Genomic DNA, 20,491 nt, shown 5'->3' with positions numbered 1-20,491 from the left:
TGGGGATATGATTTCAGCATGTGGGCACAATGATGAGATGCAAATGCATTAAAATTAAGTTCCTAATGTTGGACAGCATAAAACCAATTTTTGGCCTTCTCGCCATATTGTCCGCTCACGCTCACCATGACGCCTGCCATCAACGGGGCCGGAAAATTCTTGCTGAAGTGTTGTAACTGTCACAGTGCAGGAGGTCAAGGACATAGAGGTCAGAATGGGAGTGCAGCAGAGAATTAAAACAGCAAGGGACTGGAAGATCAATGTCATGTTTGCAGACTGAATAGGGGATTGGAAAGGGGAAGGGGTGTTGGGGGTAATTGGATCAGAGTGTCGGGGAGGGAACAATCCCTTCAAAATGGTGAAAGGAGAGGGAATAGATGTGTTTGGTAGTGACTAGATCACCTGTTTTAGTGATATTGAGGGATTAATATTTACCAAAACACTCGCTGCTCTTCTTTCAACAGTGCCATAGAATCGTTTATTAATTGCATATTAATTGGATGTTTAATTGTATTCAGGTGATGGGCATTAACTGGGGATTCGTCTGTGCTCAAATCTATAATAAGTTGAAAATGTGGTTATTGGATTAGAGATGCATGATATGTAATGTTTGTCTCTCTAAATAAAAATTTGTCAGTGTATAAACACCAGGGATGATATCATCCTGTCCTGTTGGTGGTGGGCGTCATGGTAGCCGGGGGTTGAATTCTGCATAAGGAGAGAAATTGGTTTCACACTGGCGTGAAATCATCCGATGGTGTCCACCATGGCAGAACGCGAATCCCGCTGGAGGCCAGCATGGACACAATTTGCATCCCGCTAATGGGATGCAGAGTAAGGCCTGACTGGAATCGTTCCCCCACGCCCGGTTTACCATTGTGCCGGCAGGAAAACCCGCTGGCCCAGAACACATCTTGACAAGTGTGACGTGCAGAAGTTGGGACTTACTTTTAGGGCCTTGCTCAGATCATGGACATCCGAGAAGATGCTAGAGCTCTACAGCTACCAGACCTTGAAAAAACACATGGATCATATGCTGGGTGGATCCTCATGCACATGGCTCCGCTGCAAAGCAGCTCCTGGAAGGTTGGAAGTCTCCATTGATGCTTAGGGCCTGCTTTGGAACATCACGGTCTTACCCAAGGACTGCTAAGGATGATCAGCAAGTGGCGAGGAGAGGAAGGGCTAACTGTGTGTGGGAGAGTAAGGTGAACCGGGCGAGGGGAAACAAAGTTTTCGGGGAATTAGGTTGGGAGGGGGTTCGAAGATGTTATGGCGAGGAGGGAGTACGGGGGAGGAGGGTGTAACGGGGACAATGCTGCAAGTGGGGAGTAGATGTAAGATGGGGAGAAGGTGTAAGAGAGGGAGTTCGGATGGGGGAAGGTGTCCAGTGGGAGGAGGGAGTTTGGAGAGGGGAAGGAGTCTGGGGGGGAGGAAGGAGTAAGGGTGGAGAAGGGAGTAAGGGGGGATGTCCAGATGAATGTGCAAGGGAGGGGTCTCAGCGGTCAATGACTGCCTCCTGGGGAATGAACTGAGGGTAGGCATAGTAGGAAAAATTTGTGAATGTGAGAGAGGGCAGAGGGAGCCAGTAGGGTGGGAGGATGAGGATGTCTCAGTAACAGTAGTAGGGGTGGTGATTGGTGGATGCTCAGAGGCAGGCACAGACTCTGGATGTGGGAAGGAGCTCGAGGAGGTCAATGTGGATGGGGATGGGACTTTCAGGAAGGTAGGGAATGCGAACATTCACCTGGACATCCTGGAATGACAAGGGTTTGGGCTGATGGATGATGGTGAGGAGGTGGAAGGTGATGCCAGGGGGGTCCACAGTGATGAAGCAGAGGACATGGTTGACTGGAGGAGGGGAAAGGACAGGGCAACTAATCAAAAACTTGGCTGTGACGATGGTTTTCAAATCAAAATCAAGCAGAGCCTCGTGTTGGACAGGCACAGTTGCTGCATGGGAGTGCAATCAGTGGGAGGACAGAGGTGCAGGTCAGCTCAGATGGACAACTGAAAGAGGACACCAGCAGGCAGCATTGAAAATTCTCAGGACACTGCGATGAGTGTGATGGATGAAGGCTCCGCATGCTTGGGAGGGTGCTTGCATGAGACTCCAAAAGGCCCTGCCACAAATATACTTCTCATTCCAGTGTCACTCGTGGTCCAGCTGCGGGCAGTTGAACTGCTGGTGTTGGAGGAATGAAGGGGGAGGACTCGTGAAGCCTGTCAATGAAGCTTAAATACAACATTACACATGATTCAGTGAAAGTGAATGTATTTTCAGATTATAAAGTGACAAAATGTGTTCACCCATGCAACCACTTGTGATCAGAGTTTCTTAACTTTTTTAGGCCTACCACTTCTTCTAAATGCCATAGAGGCCTGAATCTGGACATCCCATCCCCAAACCTGGCCTCTGGCATTGGGGGGGCATGGGGGGATAATGGGGATGGGTTCGAGCTTGCACATCTGTGATTCATGGAGGCAGGGCTTATCACATAAATCAGCAGCTGCATGTTTACACATTGCACCCGTTTCAGCTAAACAAAGTAAGTGACAGTCATTTGCTGACTCATTCCTCAGGGTAATTCCTTGACCAATCAGGGTCATGCTGCCTGGTTTAAATTTCAAACAATGCTTGGCAGTTACCATCACTGGTGCATTCTCCATGGTAATACCACTTGCCAACCAATCAGCACTCTCTTCACATAGAGTATAAATTGTTGTTTTCCCCTTATATTGGTATTCTTGCAGAGTGTCCTGATGAGTGAATTCTAGGCCTGAATTTTCCTGTCGGCGATTTGGGGGCAGGGCCCGCTTGCCGATGGGAAAATGACACGGGATGACATCGGGAGGAACCCCCGACGTCATTTCTGTCCCTTTAAATTTTTAGGAAAGCAGGGGACAGCGAAATCAGCTGTCCACCCACCGACCTGTCAATGGCCAATTGAGACCATTGACAGTGTAATTAAGATGATTTTAAAGACCCTGCCCGTCCAACCTTAAGGCTGGCGGTCAGGCCAGGAGCCCCAGAGGGCTTCTGATAATACATGAAACCTCATCCATTGGCAGGATGAGGTTTCATGTCCGTTTTGAAAAACTTTAATACATTTTATGTGATATTTATTAACATGTCCCATCTCGTGTGACATTGTCACAAGAGGGGAACATGTTAATAATTTTTTAAATTTTTCTATTTTTAAAGTTTTTTGGACTGTCAGTAATCTCCCTGAGACAGCACTTTGTCTCAGGGAGCAGTGCGCTCTTTTGCGTGCATGCGTGAAAGAGCGCTCTTTGACAGCTGGAGATTCCCTCCCACCTGCACAGGAAGCGCATAGCACTTCCTGTCGGGCAGGCCGCTAGGCGGGCCTTAATTGACCCACCCACTCAAAATGGCAGTGGGTCCGGTTTCGGTGGCGGGGGTCGCCCACCAAGGGCAAAATTCTGCTCCTAGAGTCCATTTTAAAAGATTTAATAGCTGAGCACTTGGAAAACAGTGGCAGAATCGAAAGGGAAATCATGCTTGACAAATCTACTGGAATTTTTCGAGGATGTGATTAGTGGAATTGATGATGGAGAGCCAGTGGATGTGGTTTATTTGGACTTTTGGAAGGTTTTCGACAAAGTCCTACACAAGAAATTAGCGTGTAAAATTAAAGCGCATGGGATTGGGGGTAGTGCATTGAGATGGATAGAAAACTGGTTGGCAGACAGGAAACAAAGAGTAGGAATAAACAGATCTTTATCGGAATGGCAGGCAGTGGGGTACCGCAGGGATTGGTGCTGGGACTCCAGCTATTCACAATATATATTAATGATTTAGATGAGGGGACTAAATGTATCTCCAAATTTGCAGATGACACAAAGCTGGGTGGGAGGGTGAGCTGTGAGGAGGATGCACAGATACTTCAGTGTGATTTGGACAAGCTGAGTGAGTGGGCAAATGCATGGTAGATGCAGTATCATGTGGATAAATGTGAGGTTATCCACTTTGGTAGCAAAAACAGGAAGGCAGATTATTATCTGAATGGCTATAAATTGAGAGAGGGGAATGTGCAACGAGACCCGGATATCCTCGTACACCAGTCACTGAAGGTAAGCATGCAGGTGTAGCAGGTGGTAAAGAAGGCAAATGGTATGTTGGCCTTCATAGCAAGAGGATTCGAGTACACGAGCAGGGATGTCTTGCTGCAATTATACAGGGCCTTGGTGAGACTACACCTGGAATATTGTGTGCAGTTTTGGTCTCCTTATCTGAGGAAGGATGTTCTTGCTATAGAGGGAGTGCAGCGAAGATTTACCAGACTGATTCTTGGGGTGGCAGGATTGACATATGAGGAGAGGTTGAGTCGGTTAGGATTATATCCCCTGAAGTTCAGAAGAATGAGGGGAGAGCTCATAGAAACCTACAATATTCTAACAGGACTAGACAGGGTAGATGCAGGAAGGATGTTCTGATGGTGGGGGAGTCCAGAACCAGGGGTCACAGTCTGAGGATATGGGGTAGACCATTTAGGACTGAGATGAGGAGAAATTTCTTCACCCAGAGAGCGGTGAGCCTGTAGAATTTGCTCCAAAAGAAAGTAGTTGAGGCCAGAACATTGTATGTTTTCAAGAAGGAGTTAGATATAGCTCTTGGGGTGAAAGGGATCAAAGGATATGGGGAGAAAGCGGGAGCAGGCTATTGAGTTGGATGATTATCCATGATCATAATGAATGGCTCCTATTTTCTATGAGTGCAAGGCGAAAAGCTTGTACATGTCCCTTTTTCAGCAATACTCAAATTAATTTGTTAACTAAAATACAATAAAGAAGGCAGGTGTAGTGCCACAGGATCAGTGCTGGAGCCTCAACTATTTACAATATATTTCAATGACTTGGATGAAAGGACAAAATGTATGGTTGCTAAATTTGCTATGACACAAAGATAGGCAGGAGAGTAAGTTATGATGAGGACATTAAGGGATCTAGATAGGTGAAGTTATTAGGCAAAAATTTGGCAGATGGAGTAGAATGTGGGAAAATGTGAATTTGTCCACCTTAGCAGGGAGAATGGGAAATCAGCATATTATTTAAATGGAGAGGGACTGCAGAGCTCTGCATTACAAAGAGATCTGGATATTCTGGTATCAAAAAGCTAGTATCACAAAAATACAGGTACAGCAAGTGATTAGGAAGGTAAATGGGATGTTGTTATTTATTGCAAGGGGAATGGAATATAAAAGTAAGGAAATTTTGCTATAGTTGTATGGGGCATTGGTGAGACTGTATCTGAAATACTGCGTATTGTTTTGGTCTCCTCATTTAATGAAAGATATAATTATATTAGAAGTAATGCAAAGAAGGTTCTCTTGACTGATTCCTGGGATGAAGGGGTTGTCTTATGAGGAAAGGTTAGACAGGTTGGGCCTGTATCCATTGGAGTTTAAAAGAATGAGAGGTGATCTTATTGAAACATATAAGATCCTAAGGGGACATGACACGGTGGATGATGAGAGTATGTTGCCCCTTATAAGAGAGACTAGAACTAGGGAACACGCTTTGAAAATAAAGGGTCTCCAATTTAAGATGGAGATGAGGAGAATATTTTTTCTTTCAGAGGGTCGTTCGTCTATGGAATTCTCTTCCCTATAGGGCAGTAGAGACAGGGTTATTGAATATGTTTAAGGCTGAGTTATCTAGATTCTTGACTTACAAGGGAGTCAAAGGGTGAAGGGAGTAGACAGGGAAGTGGAGGTTACAATGAAATCAGCCATGGTCTTATCAAATGGCAAAGCAGGCTCAATAGGCCGAATGGCTTAAGGGCCCACGCCTGTTCCTAATTTGTATGTTTGTGTGTTCTTAGAAGTTGAGAATCAACTGGTGAACTGAAAGGGAAGCTCATAATAGAATACACATACTCTGAAGGGATCAAAGATGACTGGACAATAGCCTCTCCTCCTTCCAGACTGTCTTATCTTCTAAATCCTTTTTCAACATTTTTTTTCACAGTTCAATTTTTACAGGTAGGTGACTTTTTTCTTTAATGGTTGAATATGGATGCCATTATCAAGAGAACTTGTGATCCATCTTGTCAGTGAAGTAAATTTAGATCAGCCATTAATCCAGGTGTTTAAATGAGCTGGTCATTATTTCCATCTGAAAGCTGAAATGTTACTTCTCTGCATAAATTTAAAGGGTTGGCTGTTACTGCATTTTGCCTCATGACAAATTTTGCTCTATCTTTCGACTTGGTTTATATTCCTGACACTGCATCATTCTTGATGGCCAGGATCCTCAGCTCGGCGTGTGGTTGTGTGCCCAACATGTCCGTGCATGAAATAGCACGGGATGACATCGGGCGAGCGACCTGGCGTCGTTTTGGACTCACGCAATATTTCAGTCGGCGGGCATGCATGAGAATCAGCAGCATGCCTGCCGACAATTATGAGGCCTACTAAGGCCCTTAAGCAGCTAATTAAGCAGAATTTTTCACTGCCTGTCCAACGTTACAGTTGGCGGGCGGGCGAATAGACCAGGCGGCCTTTACATTTTTAGTGAACCCTCATCCACAGGCGGGATGAGGTTTCCAACAATGAACAAAAAAAAATTAATTTTTTTTTAAACTCAGTTTTAACATGTCCCTCTTCGTGTGACTGAGTCATATGTGGGGACAAGTTTATATTAATTGTAGATTCTTCTCTTTTCATTTAAAAAATCTTCAGCTCCCTGAGGCAGCTCTGTGCCTTCAGGGAGCTTTCAGTGAGCGTACCCCCATGCACGCACAGACTTTAGCACTCACCCTCCTCCCACCCCTAACCTGGCAACGCTGAGGCTCTCAGCGCATGTTTCATGCTGGCTGGCCATTAATTGGGCAGTGGACCATTTCGCAGCTGCTCCAGGGCTTGCCCGCTGCACCCATCCGATGAGGGGAAAATCCTGCCTGACATTGCTTTATTGATCCAGTTACAGGCGTTATTACATGCTGTGATGGAAAGGGGACGTTTTATGAAGCATTGTAATTGTCTCTCAGCACATGCATTCCAGTGCTCCTCTCTCTGCAGGGATTCCTGCACTCAATGGGATACTTCAGTATAAAACAGCTGTGGGATAGATTTTCTGTAAACACTCTTCCATGCATTTTCCCATACATTAGAGAACTAAACAAAATACTCACAAGAATGGCTGGAGAAAGTGCAAAGAATCATGGAGAAGCTCTGAGGATCTCAGCAGATGTCAGTCATTTTGCTGGTGCTCATCTATTGTTTGGAGCCTGAGCAATACAGCCCTGGACTGAGTAAGAGAAAAGTGAAAGTAAAGAATGAAGAAGAACAGAGTAGTGGAGAGTAAAAGTAAGCAAAGGGTCACAAAGATACTTAAAAAGACAAAGAACTAGGAGTAAAAAGTTGGGGGGTGGGGTGGTGGGTGGTGGGGAAGCAGACGAAAGGATGAAGGAAAACAACAGCTACCCAAACAGATACAGTCCAGTGAATAGCCTGAGAAGAGAAGCAAAATGTAAGAGAATGCAAGGTATGAATATAAAACTGCAGGCTAAGGGTAAAACAATTCCCACAGATCAAGCAAGTGTATAACAGGCATAAAAATATACAAACCTGATATCAAAACAAATAATTGTTTCAAAATTGCTTCTTTTATTCACACTTGTATCCATATAATAACATTCTCACCTCTGAGTCAGAAGGTTGTGGATTCAAGTCTCACTCCAGAGACTTTATACTGGGGGCAGCTGTACTGTTGAAGATATTGGGCAGAATCGTCCCACATTTGCTCTAAGTGCAGGAGTGAGTGGGAAAAAGGACGTATTACCTGCTGGCCGCAATGACAGCTTTTCATGTCGTATCAACAGAACTTCAACAGAAGTTCTGTTGAAGGGTCATGAGGACTCGAAACATCAACTGTGCTCTTCTCTGCCGATGCTGCCAGATCTGTTGAGTTTTTCCAGGTATTTCTGTTTCTGTTTTTGTTTTGGATTTCCAGCATCCACAATTTTTTGTTTTTATATTAATAATGCATTCCCAGGAAACACACCATTTTGATGGTGGCGGGCTCTTATTTGCCTGCCATGCCATCAGCTCTCTGCTTCATCAAACCGGGCACCATATTTAAAGTGTAGCCACACGAACACCTCCCAGTGCTTCCAGACAAGCACTCATGCAAAGAAGACATGGCCCCGAAAGGCAAGAACACTGCAGCCACGCCCCCCACCCCCTCCCCAGTTTAATGATGTGTTACTAATGTACCTTTTGGACGCAGTGAAGGGCCATCATAATGCCCTTTGCCCTGGTTCTGGCTGCAGGAGGGGCAGCAACATCACCAATCCAGCTTGGGAGGTGGTGGCAGCGGTGGTCAGTGCCAATGCCCTGCAAAAGAGGACAGCCACCCAGTGCCAAAAGAGGTTGAATGATCTTCTCCGTTCTGCCAGGGTCAGTCACTCTTCCCATCACTCTCAACTCACACACTTACAAACTTATCACACATCCACAGGGTCTCACTCATTGCCAGTTCAAGGGACATCACCATTCACTCTCTCATACACACTTTCATTGTCCTCAGCCCATCCATGGCTACACTCACCACCCACACATGCTAGGCATGCTTATCGCCTGGCCTAGCAGGTGTCCCACTTATAGTCTCCCCATCTGTATTCATGCAGGACAAGCTGGCATACAAACAAGAGGGAGAAGTTGGACACTGGTGTAGGACTGCTCCACTGATGACATGGCTCCTAAACCCAAGGAGACATCAGCCCCCAATTTCAGTGACGTCTCACTAGAGCGCATGCTGGATGCAGTTGAGGCCCGCCACAATGTCCTCTATTCCCACTCTGGCCACAGAAGGTCCAGCAAGGTGACCAATCCAGCTTGGGAAATGCTAGCAGCTGTAGTTACTGACAACACAGTCCAAAAGAGATTGGCCACCCAGTGCAAGAAGTGGATAGATGATCTCATCCGTTCCACCAGGGTAAGTCAACCATCTCATCGCTCTGAACTCAAACACTGTTATGGCACAGCGGATGATAAATGCTGAGCTGTTCAAATCCCAGATGGAAACTTGAAAACAATTGCCGCAACTATTTTACAATTTGTATTTATTTCGAGATGCATGCCTTGAATTCAGTAGTAAAAGACTACTGAGTCTTATAAGTTTCCTACAAAACTAAATTAAAACTTTATTAATTAAAAAATGATTTTAAGCACAAACATAGGTTTCAAATTGCTACTACGATAACTCCTAGCTCCCCTAGTTAATCCAACTCCCAGTTACACCTCCATTAAGGCAACAGCAAAACATATAGATTTTAAGAGATCCAGGCAAAGTAACACAATACCCAGAACAGTTGAATTCAAAGTGAGTTTTCTTCACTTCAGTTCATGTAAACAGCTTAGAGGCTGGAGTTTTTTTACATTTGTTAGATCTTAGAATTCCTTCTTTTACACACAACCTTTATACAGGTTTCTCCGTTTTTGGTGTAAATATGTCTTTTCCACTCTATTTTTCTAATAATAAAAACCTTTCATAGTAACAATTTTATCATTAAGCTTTGGGAAAAACAACCACATTGTTTGGCTTCTTCTGGCTAAGTGTAATATTTCACCTGGAAAAACTCAGCAGGTCTGGCAGCATCAGCGGAGAAGAAAAGAATTGATGTTTCGAGTCCTCATGACCCTTCAACATGACCGTTCTGTTGAAGGGTCATGAGGACTCGAAATGTCAACTCTTTTCTTCGCCGCCAATGCTGCCAGACCTGCTGAGTTTTTCCAGGTAATTCTGTTTTTGTTTTGGATTTCCAGCATCCGCAGTTTTTTGTTTTTATCTCTGTAATATTTCACCACCTATTTTGAAATTCAAATTACTCTGGTTTATCTAAAAATGCAAATTTTCCCTTTACACCTCACATTCTACAACTTCACCCATGTTTACCTATTTAGCATTTGAAACCTAGCTTCGCTTCTGACACATCAAAGCCTTCAGACTAGCTGTCTTTCATTCAGTTAGGTCATACACACACACACACACACACACACACACACGCACACACACGCACACACACACACTATTCCTACCTTAGAATAAATTCCAACATTATGAAAATTATTATATTTTCCTGACACTTACAAGCCCATCACACATTAACTGGCACCTCATTCACTGCCAGCTCAAGAGGCATCACCACTCACATACCCTCACATCACCTGGGCTCATCTACTCTGGAGGTCGCGCCTTCATCCCACCCATGGTTCCCCTCACCATCCACTCATGCCAGACATTCTTATCATCTGCCCTGGCATGCGTCTTGCTCACACTCCCTCTGTCTGTTTTTATGCAAGACCCGCTGTGGATTGTACTGGAGTACTCTGCCAGATCTGTCCAGGCATTGGAATCACATCTTTAGGATCCCAATGGTATGCTCCACCAATATTCAGCTAGTGGCATGAGCCTCATTGTACCTTCTCTCTGCAGGAATCTGAGGCTGCCAACCAACCGTCATCAGCACTTCCTTTGTGGGTACCTTTGTCACCGAGGATCCAGCCCTGGAACCTGTATGGTCCCTCAAAGATGTCTGGAATCTGTGATCTACTCAATATTTATAAGCCATGGACACTTCCTGGGTATCTGGCGCAAACCTGCACGATCAGTTTCTTGTGGTCACAAGCCAGCTGTACATTGAGCGAGCAGTAGCCTTTCTGATTTATGTATTGGTGTCTGTTGCCAGGGAGCTTTTATAGCCACGAGTGCAGTTGATGGTACCCTACACCTGTGGGAATCCGGCAATCTCAGCAAAGCTCAGTACTCTGGCTTGCTTGATCTCCATTGAAGTTGATGTAATTGTGGGGGGCTTGGCAAAAAGGGCGTCTCTGACCTCATGAATGCATTTGTGTGTGGACATTTGAGAGATCACACAGAGGTCCCCAGTGGAGCCTTGGAAGGAGCCACTGGTGTAGAACAGCCATTAATTTCAGAGCCATTGGCAAAGGATGCCCTCCCAGTCCCCATGGTGCCAATTCCTGCAGAATGTGGCAATGTGAGTTATCAGATCCCCGGACATGCAGAGCCATTGGCAACACTCATTCTCGCTTATCAGCAGATAAGATATGCGAGTTCTGTAGATGCTGGGTCTTATGAGCCACCTATGAATGATGTGTCTGTGAGCCTCATCCCCTGTGTCCAGAGGCCCTGCTTGACCTTGTTCATGAGGGTATTGCTCCTCCCTTTGACGATCCAGGTGCCTCCATTGCAATCTTCTCCTTCTTCTCTCCTATCTACAAGTGGTAATGCAGGCAGCAATAAATCCAGCCTCCATCCTCTTGATTGTCTCCTCTCTGCAGTATCAATGAGAAACAGACAAGTGTCAGCATTAGTCTCCAAAGGTCCTCTTTCTGTCAATGACTCGTCTGTGATTGTGGGTTCAAGGGCTTTATTCCCATGTGGGAGAATACTCACGTCTGAAATGATGGCCAGTGCAGCATGCATGCCAAGGTTCCCTCCCACCCCCTAAAACATGGCCATCCATTTTGACATTGTTGTGGCCAGATGCTTGGAAGTGCTGCTTTCAGTTCAGGTGCTGGGAGCCTCATTCACTGCACTCTAATACTACACTCCTGGGAATAAACATGAGGATAAATGTTTATTCAGGAAATGAGATTATTAGAGGGGGACCTGAGGCTTCTCTTCAGTGAAACATCCAGCACTAACTTTCTAATAGGCTTCTGGAGTTTGTCCATCTGCTCAATTGCTCTGGAGTTCGTTATCGCTCTGGGCAATTTCCACGCCGCAAACAAGGGATTAAAACAAGAAGATTAATCAATGCCACATATGATATTAGTCTTGCATGAATGGGCATCATTGCTTCACTTTCCTGATTCCCTGCATTGTCATTTAAAGGTCGCTAACACGTCTTAGCTGTACCTCTCTCCTCATTTGGGAATATGCAATTCAATTGCATGCCAATGTAATCAGCATATCAGTACATGCAGCTTCCCTCCAATCCTCCTGCATAGCCCTCAGCAACAGAGCTTCTCATTTTAATTTAGCACTGCACCATCGCCGCAGATTGGAAGATGGTGGTGCAGAACTCTCACTGCAAGACCAGCTTGTAGCCTCCCTGTGTGAGTATGGAAATGCCTCCCATCATCTCAGAGGAGCTTCAAGTTCAGGTTTCCCTCCCTCACACATCTTCCCATCCACCCCCTGTATTCCCTGATTCCTTTGTGCTTCTGGTACATGTCTATTTGTTATCCCTTGAACATTTTGAAGTGTATGTGCCTATGGCCCATGTGGGCCTCACCCCTCCCCATCTTGAGGCCACTTACACTGTTCAGCTTTCTCCACCCACCTGCACCCTCCCCCAGTCTTGTGGCTGAGTGCAGCCTTCCCCACTCGTAACCCACAGTACAGCCCTTGCCCTACAGCCCCTTCTGTGTGAGGCCACTTGCCCCCCTTTCCCAGTGCAGGCCTGGCCCTGCAGCCCCATGAAAAGCCACCCCCACCTTACCACTGGTCTGGTTGGCCCGTGACAACCCCCTGAAAGCGAAGTGCGAAGGCTGGCGCTGATTCCTGTGAGTGATGTAAGGTAGGCGAACTAATCTCAAAGTGAGAAATGAAGTTCAGCTCACCAGACGCACATCACTTATATCCTGTTGTGAAACACGTCATTCTAATTGCATGCCGACGTGCCTCGATGATTCAGCTCGGGAAGATGATGCCAGTGAGGAGACCTTATAATGACATGCAAAAATATTGAAGCGACCTTCCCGAAGTTCCACAGTGGGAAATGCGGCCCACCATTGACAGCTGGAGCTCACAATCGCGACCTGGTTGTACAATGTCATATAACTGATTTTTGGCCTTCTTGCAATATTTTCTGTTCCTGCCCGCCGTGATGCCCACCACGAACAGGAGCGTAAAATCCCAACCGTTGTCATGCTTCCTACGTTACTGTAGTGACTACACTTCAAAAGTTCTTAAATGGCTACAAAGCACTTTGGGACAGCCTGATGCTAAGAAAGGCACAATGTAAATGTGCATTTCTTTCTTTCTTCTATACAGAGAAATACGATGGAAAAGTAACAGAAAATATAGGCCAAACAGAGGGAAGTTTATGTGGTATGTAGGCAAATGATGGTAATTATCTGGGAGTAACTTGGGCATAAACTTGACTGGCACTAGTGCAAAAGCTTGAATGGATCTTAAATTCTAAAATAATCTGAATTTGCACAAATTGAATTTATAACAAATTAAGCATAATTTGAATGCATTGTGCCCTCAGAGACATGAGTGCTAAACAAATGCAATGGAATAGTCTGCCATATGTTGACTATTCTTTGCATGTATTATACCATGTTGGCAGTAAAACATCATGGTGTGTTTTATGAGCTGCTTGTATCAAAAGGGATTAACATGATATAGATAAGAATTTAGATGGTCTCAAAGATAGATTTTTGGAGATAGTGTGGGATGGGAAAGGAAGCCATTGTTAGAGCTGCTGTGACTATAACTGGGTAGGTCAGTGTGGAACCGATAAGAGTGTTCCCACCTAGCTGGACAATGGAGCAGAGACAATGGAGTGATCAACTGTGTCAAAGGCTGCTGAGAGGTTGAAGAGGAAAAATGCACTATAGAAATAATCATATAGAATGCCATTCACAACTTTGATTAGATTGTTTCAGTGTTCTGGGAGGGGTGGAAACCTAATAAGATGGATACAAAAGGCATTGCAAGAGAGCTAGGTGCAGATATGGAACCTTAGAAAGGGAGTTCAGAGATCAGAAAGCAGTGAGGTCAGAGGAGTTTGGTTTTGAGGTGAGGAGTAATGATGTCAGGTTGGTAGAACAGGGGTACAGTGTCTGAGAAGTAGGAAACATTTACAGTATTGGCTAAAGTGAGAGTGAGAAGGGGAACACTGAGGGGGAAAACATCTCAGATTTGCACAAAGTGAAGTAGTGAGAGGGAAAAAGGATATTTTACCCGCGAGCGTCAATGGTGGCTTTTTGCATTGCATGGTTCCCGTCCAGGTGCATCCTGCCTCATTAATAATGCATTCCCGGGAAATGCGGGTGAGGCGGCCTCTGATTCGCCCACCCCACCTTCACCTCAGGCCTTCAATAAACCAGGTGCCAGATTTCAAGGCCACCCCTGCACACAGTTAGCACCCTTCAAGGGATAGGAAGCTGTTGGGAATTGATGGGCTGCCAAAGGAAGGAAACATGCTGCCCCAAATTCAGCGACGCCTCCCTCAAGCACCTACTGGACACAGTGGAGGTTCAACGCGAAGTCCTCTACCTCAGCTCTGGGCAAAAACCAACAAGCAAGGTCACCAATCCAGCATGGATGGCGATGGCAGTGGTGGTCAGTGACAACGTCCTGGAAAAGAAGACAGCCAAACAGTGCAGGAAGAGGATGAGTAGTCTCATCTGTTCCCCCAAGTTAAGTCACTCTTCTCATCACTCTCAACTCACAAACTCCCAAACCCGTCACACATCCACAGGAATCTCACACTGAAGGGACAACACCACTAACTCTCACACACATTCTCACATCTCCATCATGTTCATAAGCTCTGGAACTTGTGTTCACATCCCATCCATTACTCTGCTTACCACACAAACATTCCACACAGTACCATGTGTCCTGCTCACACTCTTTCCATCTGTTTTCATGCAGGAGAAGCTGGCTCACAACAGCAGAGAGAGGTTCCAGACTGGAGGTGCAGTGGTCCACATTAAACCCCTCACTCACTTTGAGGAGCGTGCCATCGCACTGACTGGTGAGAACGTGGACCGTGCCTGTGGCAACGGTGATTTCGGCGTTGAATACCCACATGAGAATGCTGCAACACATCATCCCTCCCTCAACGCAACTGTGAGTGCTCTCACTCTGCTGCCATGCACTCTATTTTGGTTCACAGGGAGCTCTGCCAAATGACCGACATCCTCAGACAGCCAGTCCCTCAGCTCCATCCAGGTCCTCACCTCCAGCCAAGAAGACACCTCCTCCATTGAAGAGCTAGAAATAAGCAGCCTGGAAAATCCGTCACAGCGCTTACCCACACCCTTCACCAGCACAGAGACACACATCTCGGTTGGACTTCGATCTAGAGCAGGCTCAGGTTCACAATCTGGTGGTCACCACACGGACACGTGTCCACAGTGGGAGGTGTCAGGTTCAGCCAAGCTCCCCGGCACTCGGAGGACTGCTGGAGAAGAGGCATCCGTGAGGTCCGAGTCAGATGACGAGTCTCTGGATTCAGCCTTCCAACTCATCGTGGAGAGTCAGCAGAAGGTGGGGGAAAATCATGCAGAGCTGTTGGAAGCCCTCAACAAAGTGGCACGTAAGTCAGAGGAATGAGACTGCTCTCTGATGAAGTCATGCCCACATGTACGCGCATTGGGGTTTCCATGGGGAGGATGGCAGACGCCATGGAAACCCTGGTTCAGCAGTACAGGGAGGTGCACACAGACCTGCGCTCCATAGCAGTAACCATGGGTGAGTTCTTGCAGTGGCAACGTGAGAGGGAAACAAAGCACCTCAACATCCCTCCAGGTGCCCCTTCCCCTCAAGGAGTCTGGCTTGCGTCCTCGAGCGCTCGGCGACAGGGGACCGGCAGCTGGACACTCCTGGATCATCCACTCAGGAATCTCAAAGGCTGTCCTCTCCCTCTGAGTCTCCTTTGCCTGTGACCCCCTCAACCTCATCCTCTGTCACCAGAGACGGTGCTCAGGAGGACAGCCAAGGCAAGTTGGGGCCCTCAAGGCCTTGGCTCTCCAGAGGACCCATGCCAAAGTCATCAGAGGCATCAGGGCCAACCATTGCACAGGGTGTATCCACCCTTACTGCAGATGTCAGGGCAGCATTTAGAAGAAGTGGTAGGCCTAGAAAAGCTAAGAATTTCTGAGCGAAAGTGGTTGCACAGGTGAATACATTTTGTCACCTTATAATCTGAAAATATATTCACTTTCACTGAGTAATGTGTAATGATATCTTTTAGCTTCATTTACAGGCTTTGCGAGTCCTCCCCTGCATTTCCCCCTACTAGCATGCAGCCAGACCATGAGTGATTCTGAAGGGAAAAGTGTGTGTGTGCGGCAGGGTCTTTCAGAACCTCGTACAAGCATTCTCCCATGCACACGGAGTCTTCCTCCATCACATTCATCTCAATGTCCTGCTGCCTGCTGGGTTTTTCTGTCAGTTGTCCATCTGAGCTGACCTGCATCTCCGCCCACCCACTGATCGCACTCCCATGCAGCACCTGTGTCTTTCCAACACAAGGCTCCGCTCACTTTAGATTTGAAAACCATGGTCATAGTCAAGTTTTTGATCAACTCCCCTGTCCTTTCCCCTCCGCCAGTCACCCATGATGTTTCCCCCATCGCTGTTGATCCCCCTGGCATCATCTTCCACTACCCCACTGTCACCTACCAACCAGAACCCTTTTCTCTCCATGATGTCCAGGTGAATGTGTACGTTCCCTACTTTCCTGAGAAGTTCACCCTCATCCACATTGACTTCCCTGACCTCCTCCTTCCCACATCCAAGGTCCATGTCTGCCTCCGAGCCCCCACCAACCACCCTCGCCGTTCCTTCAACCACTACCGACTCACCCTCCCATCCCTCTGGCTCCCTCTGTCCCCTCTCAAACTTACCATTCCCTCCTACCACCCCCACCTTCAGTTCACTCCCCATGAGGCAGTCATTGCCTCTACAGACCTCTCCCTTGCATGTTCACCTAGATATCACCCCGCCTTGCTCCTTCCTCCACCTTTATTCCCTCCTCCACCCAGACTTCTTCCTCCCCCTCAAACTCCTTCCTCCCCTGGACTCCTTCCCCCCTCCAAACTCCTTCCTCTCCCAAAGTTCTTACCTCCTCCGAACTCCTTCCCGTCTCCGAACACCATCCTTCACAGACCCCTTTCCTTACACCTTTCTACCCACTTAAATCTATCGACCCAGTTGTCACATTCTCCCCCTTTACACCCTCCTGTCCACCGTACTCCTTCCTCTCCTCCCAAACTCAACCCCCCCCCCCCGACACCTTCATTCTCCTACCCCAAACTCACACCGTCCCCCCCGCCACCCTTGTACACCGTCCTCTCCCAGTCAAACCTAAACCTCCCCTCTCCCCCCCACCCCTGGTACATCTTCCTCTCCCACTCACAGCTGGATCTTCCTCTACCCACCCCCAATCCCTGACAATTATCCGTAGCAGCCCATAGCCTAAAACCCTGACATCCCAAAGCAGATCCCAGATATCAACGGAGACCTCATATCTTCTGTGGGCTGCTTTGCGGCGTAGTCATGTCCATGAGAATCCGCCCAGCATGTGATGCACGTGTTCCTCCAGGGTCCAGAATCTGTAGGGCTGCAGCATCTTCCGCTCCTCGGATTTCTGAACTGCTTCCAATGCAAGTACATTCCTCCTTAATTAAGGTGATCTAAATTGTACACAGTACTCTAGTTGTGGTTTTACCAATGCACTGGACAGTTGTAGCAAGACTTCCCAACTTTTCATATATTTGACATAACAATGGGAAAACCTCTGAAATGGATATCTTTAAAGTTAATTTATCTTCAATGGAATTTACCAAGTCCATGATTCTTCCTTATGTTACATTAAACAACCACATTAGTTTAACATTTAACATAAGGCACTAAGATCAAATCTTGACTTCTACACACACACTTGTCAAGACGTATTTTGGCCCAGCATGTATTCCTGCCAATGTGAGTGGTAGATTTGATGTGGAAGGATGATTCCAGCGAGCAGGCAAGATGATGAGATGCAACTGCACTGAAATTAGATTTCCGACTTTGGAAGACAGGAAATGCAGCCTGCCATTGATGGGTGGAGCGGACAATCGCAAACTGGTTTCGTGATGCCATTAAACCAATTTTTGGCCTTCTCGCCATATTGTCTGCTAACAGCCATCATGATGCCCAACGCCAATGGGGGCAGAAAATTCCAACCTCAGTTTAACTCAGTCTTGAATATGTTCAATGATCCAACCTCCACTGCTATCTGTGGAAGAGAATTCCAAAGATCAATGACCCTCTCAGAGAAGAAACTTCTCCTCATCTTTGTCTGAAATGGGAAACCTCTTAATTTTAAATTGTGCACCCTAATTCTAGATTCCCCCAAGGGGGGGAAACATCTTCTCAGCATCTACCCTGTCAAGCCCCCTCAGAGCCATATATGTTTCAATAAGACCACTTTTCATTCTTCTAACTCCAGTGAGCATAAGCCCAATCTGCTCAACTCTTCCTTATAAGACAACACCTTCATTCCCAGGAATCAGCCTTTTGTTGTCCTTTTCTGAACTGCTTCCAATGCAAGTACATTCCTCCTTAAGTAAGGTGATCTAAATTGTACACGGTACTCTAGTTGTGGTTTTACCAATGCACTGGACAGTTGTAGCAAGACTTCCCAACTTTTCATATATTTGACATAACAATGAGAAAACCTCTGAAATGGATATCTTTAAAGTTAATTTATCTTCAATGGAATTTACCAAGTCCATGATTCTTCCTTATGTTACATTAAACAACCACAATAGTTTAACATTTTTTTTGCACTGGAAGAAGAAAGGGAGAACTTGTGTTTAATTAACACCTTGCACTGCCTTGGGGCAGCCCAAAGTGCTTCCCAGCCAATTATAACCAGCATTGTAATGTCAAGCCAATTTTCACCAACTACATTCTGTTACTCTTCTTTAACCCCACTTCTTCTGCATTCTCCCGGAACCTTTGCCTTCACGATGATCATAGTGTAATGGATCATTTTGAAAGAGGATAAAGTGATGCAGCAGAGCTTGATCTGCTCAAATCGATCTGGTGATGGATGTCTAAACCAGTTGTGTGCCATGTATAAACAAGTATGTACCCTTGACCTTGAAGGAGGAAAGTTGAGGACTTTACTGGGGAACAAATGGGACAGGGAATAGTGATAGTTGAGCTGGGGAGATATTTGATCTGCCAGGGAGTCAAGAATTATGGAGGCAAACAGGAAAATGGAGTTAAGGCCATAATCAGAGTAGGCATGATCTATTTGAATGAAGGAGCAGGCTAGAGGGGTCAAATGGCCTACTCCTGATCCTATTCCTTATGATCTTGTGATTCTGATTCTGTAATGAACAGTTGTGCCCCTGCTTTCATTACCTTCATCCCTGCAAAACTAACATGTATAAACAAATCAAATGATTTAGGACTTTCAGAGAATCATTGAGGTCTATAGCACAGATAAAGGCCCTTCGGCCCATCGAGTCTGCACCAGTCAAACAAGTACCTCACTATTCTAATCCCATTTTCTAGCACTAGGCCCATAGCCTTGTATGCCATGACATTGCAAGTGCACATCCAAATACTTCCTAAATGTTATGAGGGTTTCTGTCTCTACCACCCTTTCAGGCAGTGAGTTCCAGATTCCCACCACCCTCTGTGTGAAAAAATTCTTCCGCACATCCCCTCTAAACCTCCTGCCCCTTACCTTAAATCTATGCCCCCTGGTTATTGATCCCTCTGCCAAGGGGAAAAGTTCCTTCCTGTCTATCCTATCTATGCCCCTTATAATCTTATACACCTCAATCATGTCCCCCCTCAATCTCCTCTGCTCCAAGGAAAATAACCCCAGTCTATCCAATCTCTCCTCACAACTAAAACTCTCCAGCCCTGGCAACATCCTGGTAAATCTCCTCTGCATTCTCTCTTGTGCAATCACATCCGTCCTATTATGCCGGTTCCAGAACTGCACGTAATACTCTAGCTGTGGCCTAACCAGAATTTTATACAGTTCCAGCATAACCTCCCTGCTCTTATATTCTATACAAAAACAGAATTACCTGGAAAAACTCAGCAGGTCTGGCAGCATCGGCGGAGAAGAAAAGAGTTGACGTTTCGAGTCCTCATGACCCTTCGACAGAACTTGAGTTCGAGTCCAGGAAAGAGCTGAAATATAAGCTGGTTTAAGGTGTGTGTGTGGGGGGCGGAGAGATAGAGAGACAGAGAGGTGGAGGGGGTTGATGTGGTTGTAGCGACAAACAAGCAGTGATAGAAGCAGATCATCAAAAGATGTCAACAACAATAGTACAATAGAACACATAGGTGTTAAAGTTAAAGTTGGTGATATTATCTAAACGAATGTGCTAATTAAGAATGGATGGTAGGGCACTCAAGGTATAGCTCTAGTGGGTTTTTTTTTATATAATGGAAATAGGTGGGAAAAGGAAAATCTTTATAATTTATTGGGAAAAAAAAAAAAGAAGGGGGAAACAGAAAGGGGGTGGGGATGGGGGAGGGGACTCACGACCTAAAGTTGTTGAATTCAATATTCAGTCCGGAAGGCTGTAAAGTCCCTAGTCGGAAGATGAGGTGTTGTTCCTCCAGTTTGCGTTGGGCTTCACTGGAACAATGCAGCAAGCCAAGGACAGACATGTGGGCAAGAGAGCAGGGTGGAGTGTTAAAATGGCAAGCGACAGGGAGGTTTGGGTCATTCTTGCGGACA

The sequence above is a fragment of the Carcharodon carcharias genome, chromosome 16 (assembly GCF_017639515.1).
Source record: "Carcharodon carcharias isolate sCarCar2 chromosome 16, sCarCar2.pri, whole genome shotgun sequence".
Classification (NCBI taxonomy): Eukaryota; Metazoa; Chordata; class Chondrichthyes; order Lamniformes; family Lamnidae; genus Carcharodon; species Carcharodon carcharias.
This window is presented reverse-complemented; position numbering follows the sequence as displayed.